The sequence below is a fragment of the Juglans microcarpa x Juglans regia genome, chromosome 8D (assembly GCF_004785595.1).
Source record: "Juglans microcarpa x Juglans regia isolate MS1-56 chromosome 8D, Jm3101_v1.0, whole genome shotgun sequence".
In the NCBI taxonomy this organism is placed as follows: Eukaryota; Viridiplantae; Streptophyta; class Magnoliopsida; order Fagales; family Juglandaceae; genus Juglans; species Juglans microcarpa x Juglans regia.
In genome coordinates, this window is record NC_054608.1 from 20,894,482 (window position 1) to 20,911,337 (window position 16,856).

The following is a 16,856-nucleotide window of genomic DNA, read 5'->3' on the forward strand; positions in this document are numbered from 1 at the left end:
TAATTTTTGAGGGTCAGACATGTGTTGAATTTCAAATTCGATGAGGAAGATTGGGTGCCAATGAGATTTAATGATAATAGGAGATTTAGAATGTTGAGATAGTAATAGAGGATTAATAATTTGAGAAGGAGAAGAGGAATAAGAGGAAACAACTTTAGAGTATGTTGGTAATTTTGGAGAAGCTAATGGTGAGAATGAATTACAAGAAAGTCTAATATTTTATGGTAATGACCCCAATACCGTATACGGTCATGGAGTTGCAGAAGGATGAGATGAAGGATAGGGAGGAGATGGTGGCCGTGCGTAAGAAGATTTAGACTTTAATTTAGACTTTGATGATAACATGATTTTCCCTGTAAGAATTCTCGGGATAGAAAATCAGGAAGAGAATTAGATTATCCTTTAATATGTTCAATATAAAAAAAAATACTTAATATAGGTTGCCATCTAGTAAATATTTGTTTAGCAGCTAGATTTTTCACATATTTGATCAAAACTTCGTTGGCTAATTTACAATCTATTCTAAGTAAAAACTTTTGGTTCAACAAATCATCTTAAAATTTATAAATACATAATACAATAGCTAAAAGTTCTTTTTTAATAGTACTATAATTCTTTTGGGCAGTATTCCAACATCTTGAATGGAATCGAACAATCTGTTCCGAATCTGTTGATAATTTTTGTTTCATAATTCCTCCATAACCAAGATCAGAGGCATATGTATGATGAAATGAGAGTACTAAGAATGATAATTTCTTAATGTGAGCCTTAATTTGTTTTATAATATTTGTATATTTTTCTGTCCATGGAGGTGGATTCTTTTATAATTTTTTAAATATTGATTTATATAATGGCCTAAGAGATTGATAAAAATCTGCAACATAATTGAAACTTCCTAAAAATCTTTGTAGTTGTTGCTTATCTTTTATTTCATTTAAAAAATTTATCAGCAAATTCTATTGCTCTGCTAATTGGTGTAATAGTTCATTGATAGATTTCATGTTCAAGAAATCTAATTTTGCCTTGAAATAATTTTATTTTTGGTAACGAAACGACTAATCCATTTTATTTAATAATTTGGACAAAAGTATTTATATGTTTTCAATGTTGTTCAATAGATGAGGAAAATACTAATATCTATATAAACTATCGAAAAATGAGCAAAATGAGTAAATATTTCATTCATAATATTTTAAAATTCACTAGGAGTATTTTTTAACCCGAAGGGTGTAACACCCCATATTTTAGTTTATTTTTATTGAATGATTATTTTTATTAATTCAAAAATTTATTCTCTTGTTTTAAAATTATCGAATATTTTAAATGGTTTATTTTATGATCTTTAAATTGTGAAAATTAATTTGTTATGTTTTCTTAATATTTATTATTGTGATGCATTTAAATTGTTCTTTATTTTAAATTAATTGATTGTTGGATTTAATTATTTTATCTTCATTTTATCATTACGTTTAAATTATTTTATTTAACTTACTGTTTTGAAATTATTTTCGTTGGATCATTTTTGTGACCCAAGATGTGAGGATTGGACCTCATTTCTTTCCCTTCACTTTTCTTTTTCCCATTTTTCTTTCCTTTTTCTTTTCTCTCTTCATTTCTTTTTCTTCTTTCTCTCTCCCCGCCAACGCACGCAACTTGCTCTCTTCTCTCCCCCGTCTGTTTTCTCCTCCACCCACAGCGCCACCGTACGCCACTTGTGTCCGTCACCGCCCCTACCGTTCGCTTCCCCATCGGCCGGCGACCCAACCTCCCAAATTCCAGCTCCTCTCGTTCCGTCGTTCTTCTCCACGCACGACTCAAAGCCGCGACATTCCTTGCGCCGTTGCGCCGCCGACGGGCCACCTCCGGCCACCATTTCTGCACCATTTCATCCTCGACCTCATAGCAACCCAATGCACACATTCCTAGCTCCGATCTACCACCGGTGAAGCCTATCTATCTCCATCTCCGATTTGGACATTTTTTACCTAAAACCGCCTCCTACGCCGCCACCCACGGCAAACCACCACAACCACTAGTTTCACCGACATCCCTAAGCCCTACCTTATCAATTTCGGGTCTTGGTTTGTCCCCTTTCAAAAGTGGGTTTTTGAGACCCACGGTCACAGTGTATTTTACACTGTTACGTTGCTGTGTCGCCACCTTTTGCACCTCCGTGATCCTTCGGAAATTATAATATAGCACTGTAAGTATTTTTTCAAAGAACTTTCGTGATTTAAATGTATTTTTGCACTAACTCATTTTATCTGTGAACTGGTTTGTTATGTAGGACTGAGTCCGAGGAGTTCGGGGGTCGGATGGATTGTGAACGGAGTTGTTGTGTATTTGGTTTGCATTGTTGGTTGTTGTTATGGCATTGTTCATGTATATGGCATATTTGCACGCATGTTCATGTTTGTAACTGAAAACTTGGTTTTCGCATGATTGCATACATGTTCATGTGTTTATTTGAAAATTAAATTTTCTTGTGAAATGATTCTGAGTGTGTTTGAAACGACTAGATTGACTGATTTGAGAAAAAGAAAAAGAGACTATATGGATGGTGGTAAGTAGGAATGGTAGTAGAGTCCCGCCTGCGATTCCTGCCTACGGTGCACGCGGTAGGAATCGTGGTAAATAGGGATGGTGGTTGTGTCTCGCCTGTAATTTCCGCCTACTGTGCACGCGGTAGGGATGGTGGTAAGTAGAGATGTTGGTATAGTCTCGCCTGTGAGTCCCACTTACAATGCTCTGATAAGAATTCATTGTGTGGAAAAGAACTCTAGGGATGGTGGTAAGCAGGGGTGGTGGTAGAGTCCCGCCTGCAATTCCCACCTACGGTGCACGCAGTAGGGATGGTGGTAAGCAGGGATGGTGGTTGTGTCCCGCCTGTGATTTCCGCCTACGGTGCACGCGGTACAAATGGTGGTAAGAAGGGATGGTGCTATAGTCCCACCTGCGATTCCCGCCTATAGTGTCCAATAAATGGTTGATTTTTGTGTAAATCATTTTCTGGAAAAATGATGGATTATATTTTTGGGCCAATTGGAATTTTGGCGTGTGTTGGAAAATAATCATTTTCGGGGAAAATGAGGTTTTGGAATCTGTTTGTTGGTTGCATTAATGCGTTTTTATCCCGAGAGTTATTTGGATTATTACTTACCTGCAGTACCGTTCTATGGTAACGCAGATTTTGATGCAGAGGAGGATGAGGGTGAGCCTGAGGATTCGGCTCTGCCCGAGGAGTGATTGGGATCACTCGTATTCTGGTTTGAGACTTGTATTTGCCTTTATAATATATTTTGGGATGAATGTATAACTTTTTAAAGATGATATGATTTGAATATTTGTATTTAAACTTCTGGTACTTAGATGACTTATTTATATTATCCGTTGCGATTTTTATTGTACACTTTTGCATGTTGCACACACTTGAGCACATTTCGTTGGGATGCGTGACCCGTGTTGTTATCATCCTGACGTCACGATTCTCGTATTTTTGTACGTGAGAGTCGGGGCGTCATAGGTGGTATCAGAGGAGTTCGGCTCTGGGTAAGTCCACATGTCCCTTAGGTGAAGTACCAGAAAATTTTAAATTGTGATTTGAAATTATTTTGTTGAAAGTATATTATTTTAATTGCTTTATTTATTTTATTTTATTGTATATTACTTTCTTTGTTTATTTATTTTATTTTATTTTATGTTACTTTATTTTGTTTAACTATATTATTTTATGGTAGGCTATTTTATTTGTCTCTATTATTTATTTGTGTACTACTCATGTCCCTTAGGTGAAGTATCAGAAAATTTTAAATTGTGATTTGAAATTATTTTGTTGAAAGTATATTATTTTAATTGCTTTATTTATTTTATTTTATTGTATATTACTTTCTTTGTTTATTTTATTTTATTTTATTTTATGTTACTTTATTTTGTTTAACTATATTATTTTATGGTAGGCTATTTTATTTGTCTCTATTATTTATTTGTGTACTACTTTAATTGTTTTATTATTTTGTCTTATGATATTTTATTGTTGGTTTTATTCTATTTTATTTTATTTTGTATTGTCGTATTTTAATTTATTTTGCTATAGTTGTATTTTAATTTGCTTGAGTTGAAAGTGAGGTTAAGGGTTACGCTATGACAGGAAGATGATGCGATCGATAATGCTATTATTAGGTATAAATATTGAGTGTAGTAGGCTTGCACTTTTATCGACTTGGTTTGCTTTTGTAATTTGGAGGCATGAAGGGAACAGTTTGGTTGGGTGATCTCTTTGGGGAGTAGGATAATTGAGGTTTTAGATTTCGTGGAGATATGGCCGGAAGCTTTAGAATAAAAGGTTGTAAGTTCAACAACTTCAAGGTCAGATTTATGAGAAGTTCATCCAAGGTTTAAGGCCCTACAATTTTTAGGAAATAAGTTTATTAGATTTAAGGTGGTAGGTTCAACAAGCAATTGAAGGATTACTTAGATTAGAAGTTTTAGATCTTGCCGACTTGGATAAGCAGTTTGATAACATTTGGGACTTTAGAAATTTTCAAGCTTTATAAGGTGAATGTTTTAGATTTAAAGTCATCGATCTTGAGGATCTCGGGAAATGATTCTTATCTGGTTTATGGTTTTAGAATTGTAGAGTTGAAGGGCTGAATTATAATAGGATTTGAGTTCTTAGTTTGTAGACTTGATACGCTAGCTTGGTCTATTCTATCAATTGATTAGTTGGTAACCATTAAAATAGGATTGATCAAAGTTGAGTTACTGATATGAGAATCTTTCAGGCGAGAATTTCTTTGGAGATCGAAGATAATGACCTTGTTCATGTATTTTCTGAGGATTGAAGATGTTGATCTAGTTCAAAAAATTATTGTTTTTAGCTCTAGGTTACAGTAGCAAGTTAACGATTTAATCAATATCAATTTTAAGGATAATATGATCAAGTGTGTGACTTAATATAGCATTAGGATCCTTGGGTGCTTTGCTTTGGCTTTTGGTGGATTGATGATTTGAGCAGTATGGCTTGCCTTGACGTTTAATAGTGATGTGCTATTGAAAGAACTAGTCGTGCTAATACTAGCTTATAGGAGTAGAAGTAGGTGGGCAAGTTACCATGAAGGTTTTGATAATATTTGGTGAAGTTAATGGTGGTTCGTAGTGCATTTAATCACCGCTAGATTAGATGTTATTCAGAATGTAGGTGTTGAGCTTTTGGGTTTAGGCTGTCGGATTAAAGTTTTTAGGCGCGCTTATTGGTTGGTCAGGTTGGAATCAAGCCTTTTAAGGTATGTTTCTTATCGTAGATGAGACAGATGTATTTTGGGTTGAGGTTACTTATTTTCAATTTGGGATGCAGAGGTTGGTTGATATTGGTTTTCTGTTAATGATCGTAGATGTATTTTGCAGAATATTAGTTTTGATTAAGGCAGCGGAGTTACTTGAGGACTATGAGTGATAACTCGTGGTTTTGGGAAAGAGAGTATTTTCTACCAAATTATGATAAGAGTTTTTATTAGTAGGTTGAGCCATCTTGTACTCGATAGTGTTAGTTTTATGAGGACATAAATTTTATGCATGTGGCGAATTATTAGAGTGCGCAGTAGAAGCGTGATATTTGTGGTTGTAGTTAGGAGTTCAGATTTTGCGCTGATCTTGAGGAATTAGTGGTGACTTGAATTTTGGAGACGATACTTGTAGTTTGAGATTAATCATTTGGTTGTGCAAAATTTGTTATTGATGGTTAACTTTGAAAGTGGCCATTAGATTACCAAAGGTAGAATACAATGAAGGTTTAGAAGTTATAGCATAGGAGTCGACTGAGATTCGCGCAGATTATTGTATGGAGCTATTAATCATTGGAATTTATTGGATTTGTATTAAGGTTCTTGTGAAAAAGGGAGATTTTGGATAACATAGCCACCCTAGGAATACTGGAAGTGAGATGCCATTCGAAGTCTAATGTGAGTATGATGGAATTGCCTATGGGAGTAGACTTGAGAGAGCATTACTTACGCTTTTGGGTGTTGGTGATGGTATGTTGTCCCAAGCGTGTTCTGGTTGTATCCTGTATCCTGTTTTAGCGTGATGTATGGTCTTACAAATTTCGAGGACGAAATTTTTTTTAAGGGGGAGAATGTAACACCCCGTATTTTAGTGTATTCTTTATTGAAGGATTATTTTTATTAATTCAAAAATTTATTCTCTTGTTTTAAAATTATCGGATATTTTAAATGGTTTATTTTATGATCTTTAAATTGTGAAAATTAATTTGTTATGTTTTCTTAATATTTATTATTGTGATGCATTTAAGTTGTTCTTTATTTTAAATTAATTGATTGTTGGATTTAATTATTTTATCTTCATTTTATTTAACTTACTGTTTTGAAATTATTTTCGTTGGATCATTTTTGTGACCTAAGATGTGAGGATTGGACCTTATTTCTTTCCCTTCACTTTTCTTTTTCTCATTTTTCTTTTCTTTCTCTCAATTTCTTTTTCTTCTTTCTCTCTCCCCCCGCGCGCGCGACCTGCTCTCTTCTCTCCCCCGTCCGTTTTCTCCTCCATCCACAGCGCCGCGTGTGCCGCTCGTGTTCGTCACCGCCCCTACCGTTCGCTTCCCTATCGGCCGGAGACATCAGCTCCCAAATTCCAGCTCCTCTCGTTCCGTCATTCTCCTCCACGCACAAGGCAAAGCCGCGGCATTTCTTGCGCCGTTGCGCCGCCGACACGCCATTTCCAGCCATCATTTCTTCACCACTTCATCCTCGACCTCATAGCAACCCAATGCATCCATTCCTAGCTTCGATCTACAACCGGTGAAGCCTATCTATCTCCATCTCTGATTTGAGCATTTTTGGCCTAAAACCGCCTCCTACGCCACCACCCACGGCAAACCGCCACCACCACTAGTTTCACCGACATCCCTAAGCCCTACCCTATTAATTCCGGGTCTTGGTTTGTCCCCGTTCAAAAGTGAATTTTTGAGACCCACTGTCAGAGTGTATTTTACATTGTTACGTTGCTGTGTCACCACCTTTTGCACCTCCGTGATCCTTCAGAAATTATAATATAACATTGTAAGTATTTTTTCAAAGAACTTTCGTAATTTAAATGTATTTTTGCACTAACTCATTTTATCTGTGAACTGGTTGGTTATGCCGGACTGAGTCGAGGAGTTCGGGGGTCAGATGGATTGTGGATGAAGTTGTTGTGTGTTTGATTTGCATTGTTGGTTATTGTTATGGCGTTGTCATGTATATGGCATATTTGCACGCATGTTCATGTTTGTAACTGAAAACTGGGTTTTCGCATGATTCCATACATGTTCATGTGTTTATTTGAAAATTGGATTTTCATGTGAAATGATTTTGAGTGTGTTTGAAATGATTGGATTGACTGGTTTGAGAAAAAGAAAAAGAGACTGTAGGGATGGTGGTAAGCAGGAATGGTGGTAGAGTCCCGCCTGCGATTCCCGCCTACGGTGCACACAGTAGGGATGGTGGTTATATCCCGCCTGTGATTCCCGCCTACGGTGCACGCGGTAGGGATGGTGGTAAATAGGAATGGTGGTATAGTCCCGCCTGTGATTCCCGCCTACAGTGCTCTGATAAGTATTCATTGTGTGGAAAGAAATTGTAGGGATGGTGGTAAGCAGGGATGGTGGTAGAGTCCCGCCTACGATTCCCGCCTACGGTGCACGCGGTAGGGATGGTGATAAGCAGGGATGGTGGTTGTGTCCCTCCTGTGATTCCCGCCTATGGTGCACTCGGTAGGGATGGTGGTAAGCAGGGATGGTGGTATAGTCCCGCCTGCAATTCTCGCCTAAAATATTCGATAAATGGTTGATTTTTGTGTGAATCATTTTCTGGGAAAATGACGGATTATATTTTTGGGCCAATTGGAATTTTGGGGTGTGTTGGAAAATAATTATTTGTGGGGAAAATGAGGTTTTGAGATCTGTTTGTTGGTTTCATTAATGTGTTTTTATCCCGAGAGTTATTTGGATTATTACTTACCTGCGGTACCATTCTATGGTAACGCATATTTTGATGCAGATGAGGATGAGGGTGAGCCTGAGGATTCGACTCCGCACGAGGAGTGATTGGGATCACTCGTATTCTAGTTTGAGACTTGTATTTGCCTTTGTAATATTTTGGGATGACTGTATAACTTTTTAAAGATGATTTGTTTTGAATATTTGTATTTAAACTTCTGGTACTTAGATGACTTATTTATATCATCCGCTGCGATTTTTATTGTGCACTTTTGCATGTTGCACACACTTGAGCACATTTCGTTGGTATGCGTGACCCGTGTTGTTATCATCCTGACGTCACGATTCTCGTGTTTTTGTACGTGGGAGTCGGGGCGTCACAAAGGGTGTAAAGCCCCGTCCCCAAGGGTTCGGAGAGTTAACTCATTTCACCTAAAAATCATTTTCCTTCCACATAGTACATACTCTAATTTTTCTCTATTACGCAAAATACTCATTAATTCACATCAAATACTCCAGTATAATTATTCTAAGACAATACAAAGTCTCAATATAAACATCAACCTCCCAACAAATCACATCATCAGAACACAACAAACTTACTGAATAAAAACCTTTAATACTCATATAAACCTTCTATACTTAAACCATCATTCTTAACTCCTCTCACCCATACTCCATATTCTTGATTCTCAACTAGTACATTCAAATCATCTGAAAAATATTGTGGAGATAAGGGGTGAGTTATCAACAACTCAGTAAGCAGAAAATATATACTAGTATGTAAACATGAGCCCTTTTCAGAAAGTTCAATATGCTGAAACAAAACATTTCATTTTTATATGCAGATCTCAAAAACATGTTATTAGAAAATTAGAGCGACTTTTCAAACTTTTCATACTCAAAAATTAACTGTTCATATTTAAAGACATTTTTTCATATTCAAAGATCATTTTCATATTCAAAAACTATTTTCATATAAAAAAACGCTTTGACATAACATAACTGAACATTTTCATCTTATCATATCATATCGTATCATATTATGTCATATCATATACTATGTTTAACTCTCGTGGTAGAGTTGTGCTATCCCTGGTGGCCAAATCAGGCAGTATCATATTGTGAAACTTCCCTTCTTTCAATCTCAGAGCCCCGATTGTACACACAGAAAAGAACACATAAAAGACTACTTTGTTTCCAAAGTACGTACACTCATATCATATCATATCATGTTGGTACCAATCATATCACGTGAACCAGTATCATCATATCAGAATCATATTCAGAATCAGAATCAAAACAGATAAGTATGCCAAAGGTTTTTTATATCCATATCATATCAAACCACGTGTTGAACATATTCACATCATTTCCATTTGATCAAAAATAGATCCAAATCATTTTCATATCATATGTACAAAAATTCACAGATCATATTCGCTCTTTTGCACATTTCATAAACATGTAAAATATTGCTCATGTCTACACTATTCATGTTGAAAGCATTTCTTTTCTCTTTCATACATATCTCATGAGTGAATGCAAAACACATACTGAGATTGTTTTTCACCTTTTTTTTTTAAAACAACATGCACATTTTTACAAACCGACCACAGGTCATTTTTTTTTATGTAAATCTAGCATAGAAACTCCACTTACTTAGACTTCTTAGCTTTTCGAAAATTTCCTCAGCAATGCCGAACAAAAATTAATCGTCACTTATAAGATAATCACGTAAATTTCTATAAATTTCCAATCATTCTCTTATTTTAATATTCAAGCCTAAAACTTCTAAAATAATCTATTTTTAATTCCTCAAACCCAAAATTCTCATTATTCCTAAAATACCAACATCACTTTCTAAACTCATAAATATCCAATATAATAACTCCGACCAAAATATTAAATTCTAACTTATTTACGATTGAGATCTTACTATAATTTATAAAACTAAATAACATAACTATATCGAAATCATTATAAATAGATAATCATAATTTTGTTTAAATAAAAAAAATATTCTTTTAAAAGGATTCAAAATAAGATTTTGCACTTACTGATCATTAAAAAAAGTTATCAGTACTTACTTAACAAATATTCCGACAAAATATCAGTCTCTTAAAAATACCAATTTAACAAAATAAATCCACATGCGCTTAAGTCGAAATAAATAAAAAATCACATGCGGCCCACATTTCAAACACAAAATACACCACCAGTTGATATATTCAAACGAAAAAGAGGGCAAAAGGGTAATAACACCCTTCATCCACTAGGTTACCCATGACACACAATTTCTTTTTTAAGCAACTGCTAACACAACAAAACAAAAACCAATGGAGGCCAAAATGTGAGTGACAACAAGGACTAACCCACGGAAAACCGAAGAAGTCGTGGAGGGGTAAGGTGTGACGGGGCTGGCTGGAGGGACCGTGGTGGCGCGGCTAAAGAGCAAGGGTGCGGCGGAGATGCTGTCGAGCTAAGCTGAGCACGAGAGAAAGAAAGGGAGAGGTGAATTAGAGAGAGAGAGACACACACACACACGGTGAGACAACGAGGGAGAGACCGAGAGAGAAGAGAAAACCACCAGAAATGGCATGAGCTTACCAGGGGACTTGAGGTGGTGTGCGGCGGACTGGGGTGAAGGGAAGTCTTAGCCGGCAGATTCTGTGGGGTCGCAATGTGGTGGAGCTCTCGGTGGAGGGTGATTGCAGCGGCTTAAGGTGGCTGAACTGCTCTGTTTTCGGATATCAAAAACAGAGGAAGACAAGGTTTGCAACAGAGGCTACGGGAGCGTTGGGCAACAGCTTCGTGTGGCTGGGCACAGTGGTGAGATTTGGACCGAGGTTCACAAAGGAGAGTGGATGCTCAGAAGCATTTGGATGGTTGAGGCGTGAAGAGAGGGCAAAGACAATGAATTTAGGGTTGAGAAAAGCTTAACATATATATAGGCTATAAATAGAAAACAGAACAAACATAAAACAAAGGGAAGGGGAACATGCATGAAAAAGGAAGGATGGCGTGAACTCGTGCGACGGATGGAGTGAACCAGTACGACGGATTCTAGAAATGTTTTCCACGTGCATGGGTCTGGTAGTGAGCTGCGTCTTACAAAGGGCATAACATTTCATTCATAATGTCCAAATGGAACTGTGAATCCTATTTTATAATTATATTTTTTAACAATTTGGATTTGCCAAAATCTACTTTTCATGTCAAATTTTGAAAATACTGTAGTATTATATAGGCGGGATAATAAATATTTTTTATTATGAATTGAGTATCTAATCTATTGTAATACCTTATTTAAAGGTTTATAATTGATGACTAGACGAGGGACTTCTCTTTCTAATTCTGTCTGTTTTTTAACATAAAATGCAGCACAACATCATGGTGACTTACTTTTCCTAATTAATCATTTTGTTAGTAAATCATTATTATTATTTTTTTTACAGAATTCTAATAATTCATTATCATTTGAATCGGTCTAGCTTTAGTTGGAATATTTTTTTAGAAAAATATTTTTCATAAGACAATTCGACTATATGTTTTTTTAATTCCAGAAAGCGTTGGGCAGGTTAGAGTTTCATTCATTTTCAATTATAGTTTTAAAATTATCAATTTTTTGAGTTAATAACGGATCTTTTAATTATTCTTGAATTCTCTTATATTTTAATTTTTGTTTTAAGAAACTTATCTATTTTTCCTTTCTTTTAATTCCATTTTTTGTTAAAAAATTAATTTTTCTGATTAATGAAACTTACTTTAAAGAGTTAATTTCTCTTGATACAGGGAAAATAAGAATTTAAATTAAATTTCTTGGTCAAGTATTTTAGTAGAGATTCATTCTTCTGTTACAGAGAAATGGTAAAGTAAGGCAAGGAAATGATTTCCTAATATTACTTTGGTGTTAATATTTTTTACTAAAATAAATGTTGTTTTAAAAAAAATTCCATTATTTCAAATATGTGTATTATATAATTTATAATTTATGTTTAATTGGCTTGGGATAATGTCTCTTTTGTTTTTTCAAAATATTTAGAAGGTATTAATCCCTGTTGTATACAATTTAAATCTGTTCTAGTGTCTAATAGGCAATTGTGGTAAAAAAAAAATTCTTGATTAATTGAGACTATTACTTCAGTATACCATTTCTAAAAATTTATCTTATCAAGGATATTAATGAAATTGTCTGTTTCGTCCTTTATAACTATTGTTGAACAATCTCCTTATTCTTTGTTACGTTCTTTATTATGTTCTCTATTTACATTTTTATCTGTTTTTAATAATATAATTTCTTGTAATAATTGTTCATTGGAAACTTCTTGTTTAAGATTAGATGTTTTCAATTTCTAATCTCTTATTTTATTTCATTAATTTTGTTGTTGTAGATCTTGTATTGTAATTTTTTATTTTTCTGTTTTAAATCTTTCTACTATTTTTGAAAAATTATAAGGTGTTGAGGATGTTACAAAAGTATTTTGATTATTAAAAGTATCTTTTAATTTTTCTAAGTAAATTTTTCTTTCTTGGAGATCACTAATTTTGTCTATTAATTCTAATATAATATCTTCTTATTTTGAAAGTATATTAATAGTCTTATTACAAATACAATTGCTTTTATTTGAACAATTGCAGATTTGTATCTCATCATCTTCAGATTCACTATCAGAAGATTGATCTGAAAAGATTGATTCTTTTAATTGATAAATTTCTTCTTCTTCTGAAGAGTTTTCTTCCTCTTCACCTAAATGTATAAAAATGTTTAATAATTTTTCTTTTAATGTTTCTGATATATCTAATTCATTAATCTGTTGTTTAACTTTACAATTTGATTTATAATGTCCATTTTTTTCACATTTATAACAAACAATTTGTTTTTTCTTTTTGTTAGTCTTTTTTGAGATTTATTATTAGTTTATTATATATCTGTTTATATTTTGTTCTTTTATAAGGTTTTTTTATATTTTCGTTTTTTGTTAGAATAATTCTTGTTAGAATAATTTTTATAAATTCTTTTTCACTTTTTGTATCTTCTTGAAAGGGCTAATAATGGAGTATAACAAAACAGTTCACAAAAGGTACTTAATGCATTTTTAGCAAATTTCTTTTCTTTATCCATTTATTTTTTTAATCTTAAATCGTTACACATAGTTAAACCAGTTCTATTAATAATAGTTATTATATCACCATATGTGAGATTATAAAAATCAATAGTACCATCTATTTTGACTAATGATTCTCGTACCTTTTGGACGAAATAATATGAAAGTCCAGCTATGAACTTTTCCTTCCAGTATGGTTGTTGGCAGTCATTTCTGATCATAACTTTAATTAGAAATACATCTTTATACCAACGTAAATCAGATAATTGAGGACATTTTAAAGTAATTAGTAAATCACTGGTTCTTTCTTTGAATTGAACATAATTACCAACAAATTGTTTAGTTAATACATATATTAAAATATTTACAGTATCTTCTAATAGTAAACCATTTTCTGTTTTAATTCCTTGTATGTTTTCATCATGTTTATATGCAGTTAATATTTGTGTCTTTTGTTCATTTGAAAGGTAATGATCCCACCAATCTTTGAATTGGCCAGTAAAACCTGTAATAATAATATGTGCTACTTGTTAATAAGTTTCTCTATTACTTTTGTAGACGTTAGCAACTATAATCATTTCGTGAAAATGATTTAATATTTCATACTCAGATAATCCATCTATATTCCATTCATATAATACATCTGGTGCAAAAGCAGATTTTACTATATGTTCTCTTTCTTCGAATTGCATGTCTGGTGGAGTAGGCCTCGGATACCAATTATGAGTAATAGAAACATGATGTTTAGAATCCCTAGCTGAAAAACTATTAACATGATCTCCTCTAATCATATTTATTTGTAAATCTAAATTTTTAAATTGGTTTTCAATATTACTAATTTCAGAATCAGATAATACATGTGAGTCTGTCTTGCTTAATACATTAATATGTGATTGTTTTAAGGTAAATGCAGTATTACTAATAGTTAATTTTTATAATTTATTAGAGATTTGTTTCAATAAATCATTTTTTTAAGAAAAAATAGTTTTTAGATGAGATGAGATTTTATGGGGAACAAATAAAAGGGTTTCTTTTACTTCTTTAGTAGTAGGATTAATAGGAGATATTAGGGCTTCAATTCTTTATAATTGTTTACTCATGGTTTTTAGATATAAATTGGTGTAATTGTTATGTTGGATTATATTATCAATGTTTTTACCTTCTATTGTATTATTGTGTTTTTTTTATTTTATTGGTGAAGCCAATATCTGAGTATTTCTCTGATTGAACTTGATGGCTTCAGAAGGGGGTATTCTTCATAAACAATTTGGTTATTCTCTTATTTAATCCATTGGTTAATAGTTCTGTTTATGGTAGACAATTGATTTGATTTATAAATTTCAAACTATGTAAACAAAGGTATATTAATCTATATTTTTTCTAGATACTCATAATATTTTTCTTAAATATAATCTCTTTCTATTTTTGTAAAAGTTGAGAAAAATACTAATCTTTTGTGACTATTTTCTTTCTTTATATAATCTTATTTAAGATATTCTTTGCTAATTTTAAATTCTTCTTTATTTAGGGTATATATTTGGACATTATCTCTAACTACTTGTGAATATATTGGAGAAAAATATTCATTTTTAAGATTATGAGAGGTGGATGCTTTATTAGGATGGCTAACAGCATATATTGGTGTATCAATAATATCTTCAGGAATAATTTTCTGAATCTGGGTGCCTAGACTCTGGGATCTGGTATCAAAATTTTGAGATTTATTCCAAGAGATTGATGTAAGAACAGATCTGGGTGTATGATAGCTAGAAGATGTTTAAGAAGAATAATGTGATAGAGATCTTCTAAAAGGTTGAAAAGTTATTTGGACTGTTTTGTCCCTTTTTTTATCTATATATTCAAGATCATCTTTAGAATTATTTTCTACCTTAAGTAATAGAGTAATGTTCTCTAATTGCATTCATTAGGGAGAGTAATTTGATTCCAATTGATTTGTTTAGTAATTTGTACACTAGAGTTTTGTATACTAGATTGTAATAATAATGTATATCCTTTTGGACAGATAATAAGAGTTTGTGGTTATAATGTTGTTTTTAGAAGTTTATAATGGATCCTATATACTACTGTTAAAGGATGTGATCCTTTCATCATTTGATAACCGTTTGTTTTAATATTTAATATTAAAGCATGTAAAATATTAGCATCGAATAATGAAAGAGAATAATTGGGATAATAATTAAAATAAATTGAACTTTGAAACAAGTTTGATTCTACCATTCAAAGTAATGAATAATGAAAATTATAGTGTCTTCCATCTCTTAAACAGATTAATAATGAGGTATTTAATCCATATCTAGTGAGTGGTTTTATAGCTACTTGTACTAGTTCAATATGTATGAAAGAATATTTCTATTCTTTGTGATATTTAATAGCTTTATTTGTTAATAGTTGTAACGATTCCTAATCATTATTTAAACAAATGGTTTTTTTTTTTCTATTGTTTTAATAGTATAATTTATAAGAAATGATAATTTAGAAGAAAAAGTAGAATTCTTGTATATTTAGTTTTTTGAAACGTTAGGAATTATTCAATCTTGTAAATTTCTTTCTATATCTATTATACTGCAATCTTCTTGGTTGATATTATCAGGTTCTATGTGGATACTAGTAGTGGATTCATTAGGTTTGAATAAAGAATTCATTGAGACAGGTTTTTAAACAAAGATTTCCTATGTCCAAAGAGAAATTAGTAGATTAAGAACTCAATGGAACACCACCAGGACTACCCTTAAAGCCTTCCAGCATGAATGGGTTGACCAATGGATTTTTCATGGCTTTCCAACACAAGCTTCCTAATATACTTCATTCTCTTTTGCTATAGGTTATCTTTGTAAAAGTCTGTATCAGTGATTTTTTACTTAAGGATACTCAAATGGTTTCTTATAGTTTTTAATTTTGTTTCTTAGGAAGTCACAATGAGCTTCTCATTCCTCTATTGCCGCTTGTCTACTATGATATATATGATATTTAGATATCATTAATGTATAGTCTTGTCTCATTAATTGTTGTTCTCTCTTAAGATCTTTTATATTATTCATCAAATTTTCTAATTCAAGCCTTAAATTATCATCTAGACATTTTAAATCATATAGGTCACGAGAACCAACATTATGAGTATAGTAATAATCCATCATAAAATATATCATTCAAAGTTAAACAGCAAAATAAAATAGCAATATAACAATAAAATATAATAAGGTAAAAGTATAATCACCAATGACTAGGATACCAAATGTGTAAATCACAGGTAATAAATAGATACTAATAATGGTTTAATGATTTCATAGTGTCGGTTGATACTGTTCATGTATTATTAGAATTATTATTTTGTAAAGTTCTGGTGTCTATATAAAAGAGTCCGTAAAGAAAGAAGGGCATTCAGAAACTCTCACCTAAAGCCTCTTCTTCTCTCGTCCAAATCTCTGGTCTTCATCACTCAAGTCTTCTCCACTCTCTAAAACCTATCCTTTGTAAACCTTCATTTCTTCATGTCTCCTGCTTCTAACTCTTTTGAGAATTAGTCTCCTTGTAAGTATTATGTCTTCATTCTTATGAGGAGATATAAATTTCTGACAACTTTCATCTGTCATGCTAACTAATTGAGAAAGTAGTAATCTTCTGGAATCACATAATCTGGACGTCATAATTTGCTAATTCCAGATCGAACTAGTTTCGGGAATCCGTTAGATATATTGGATGATAGAGTGAGTAATCTTGAGAAGGAGAGGAGGCTGAGT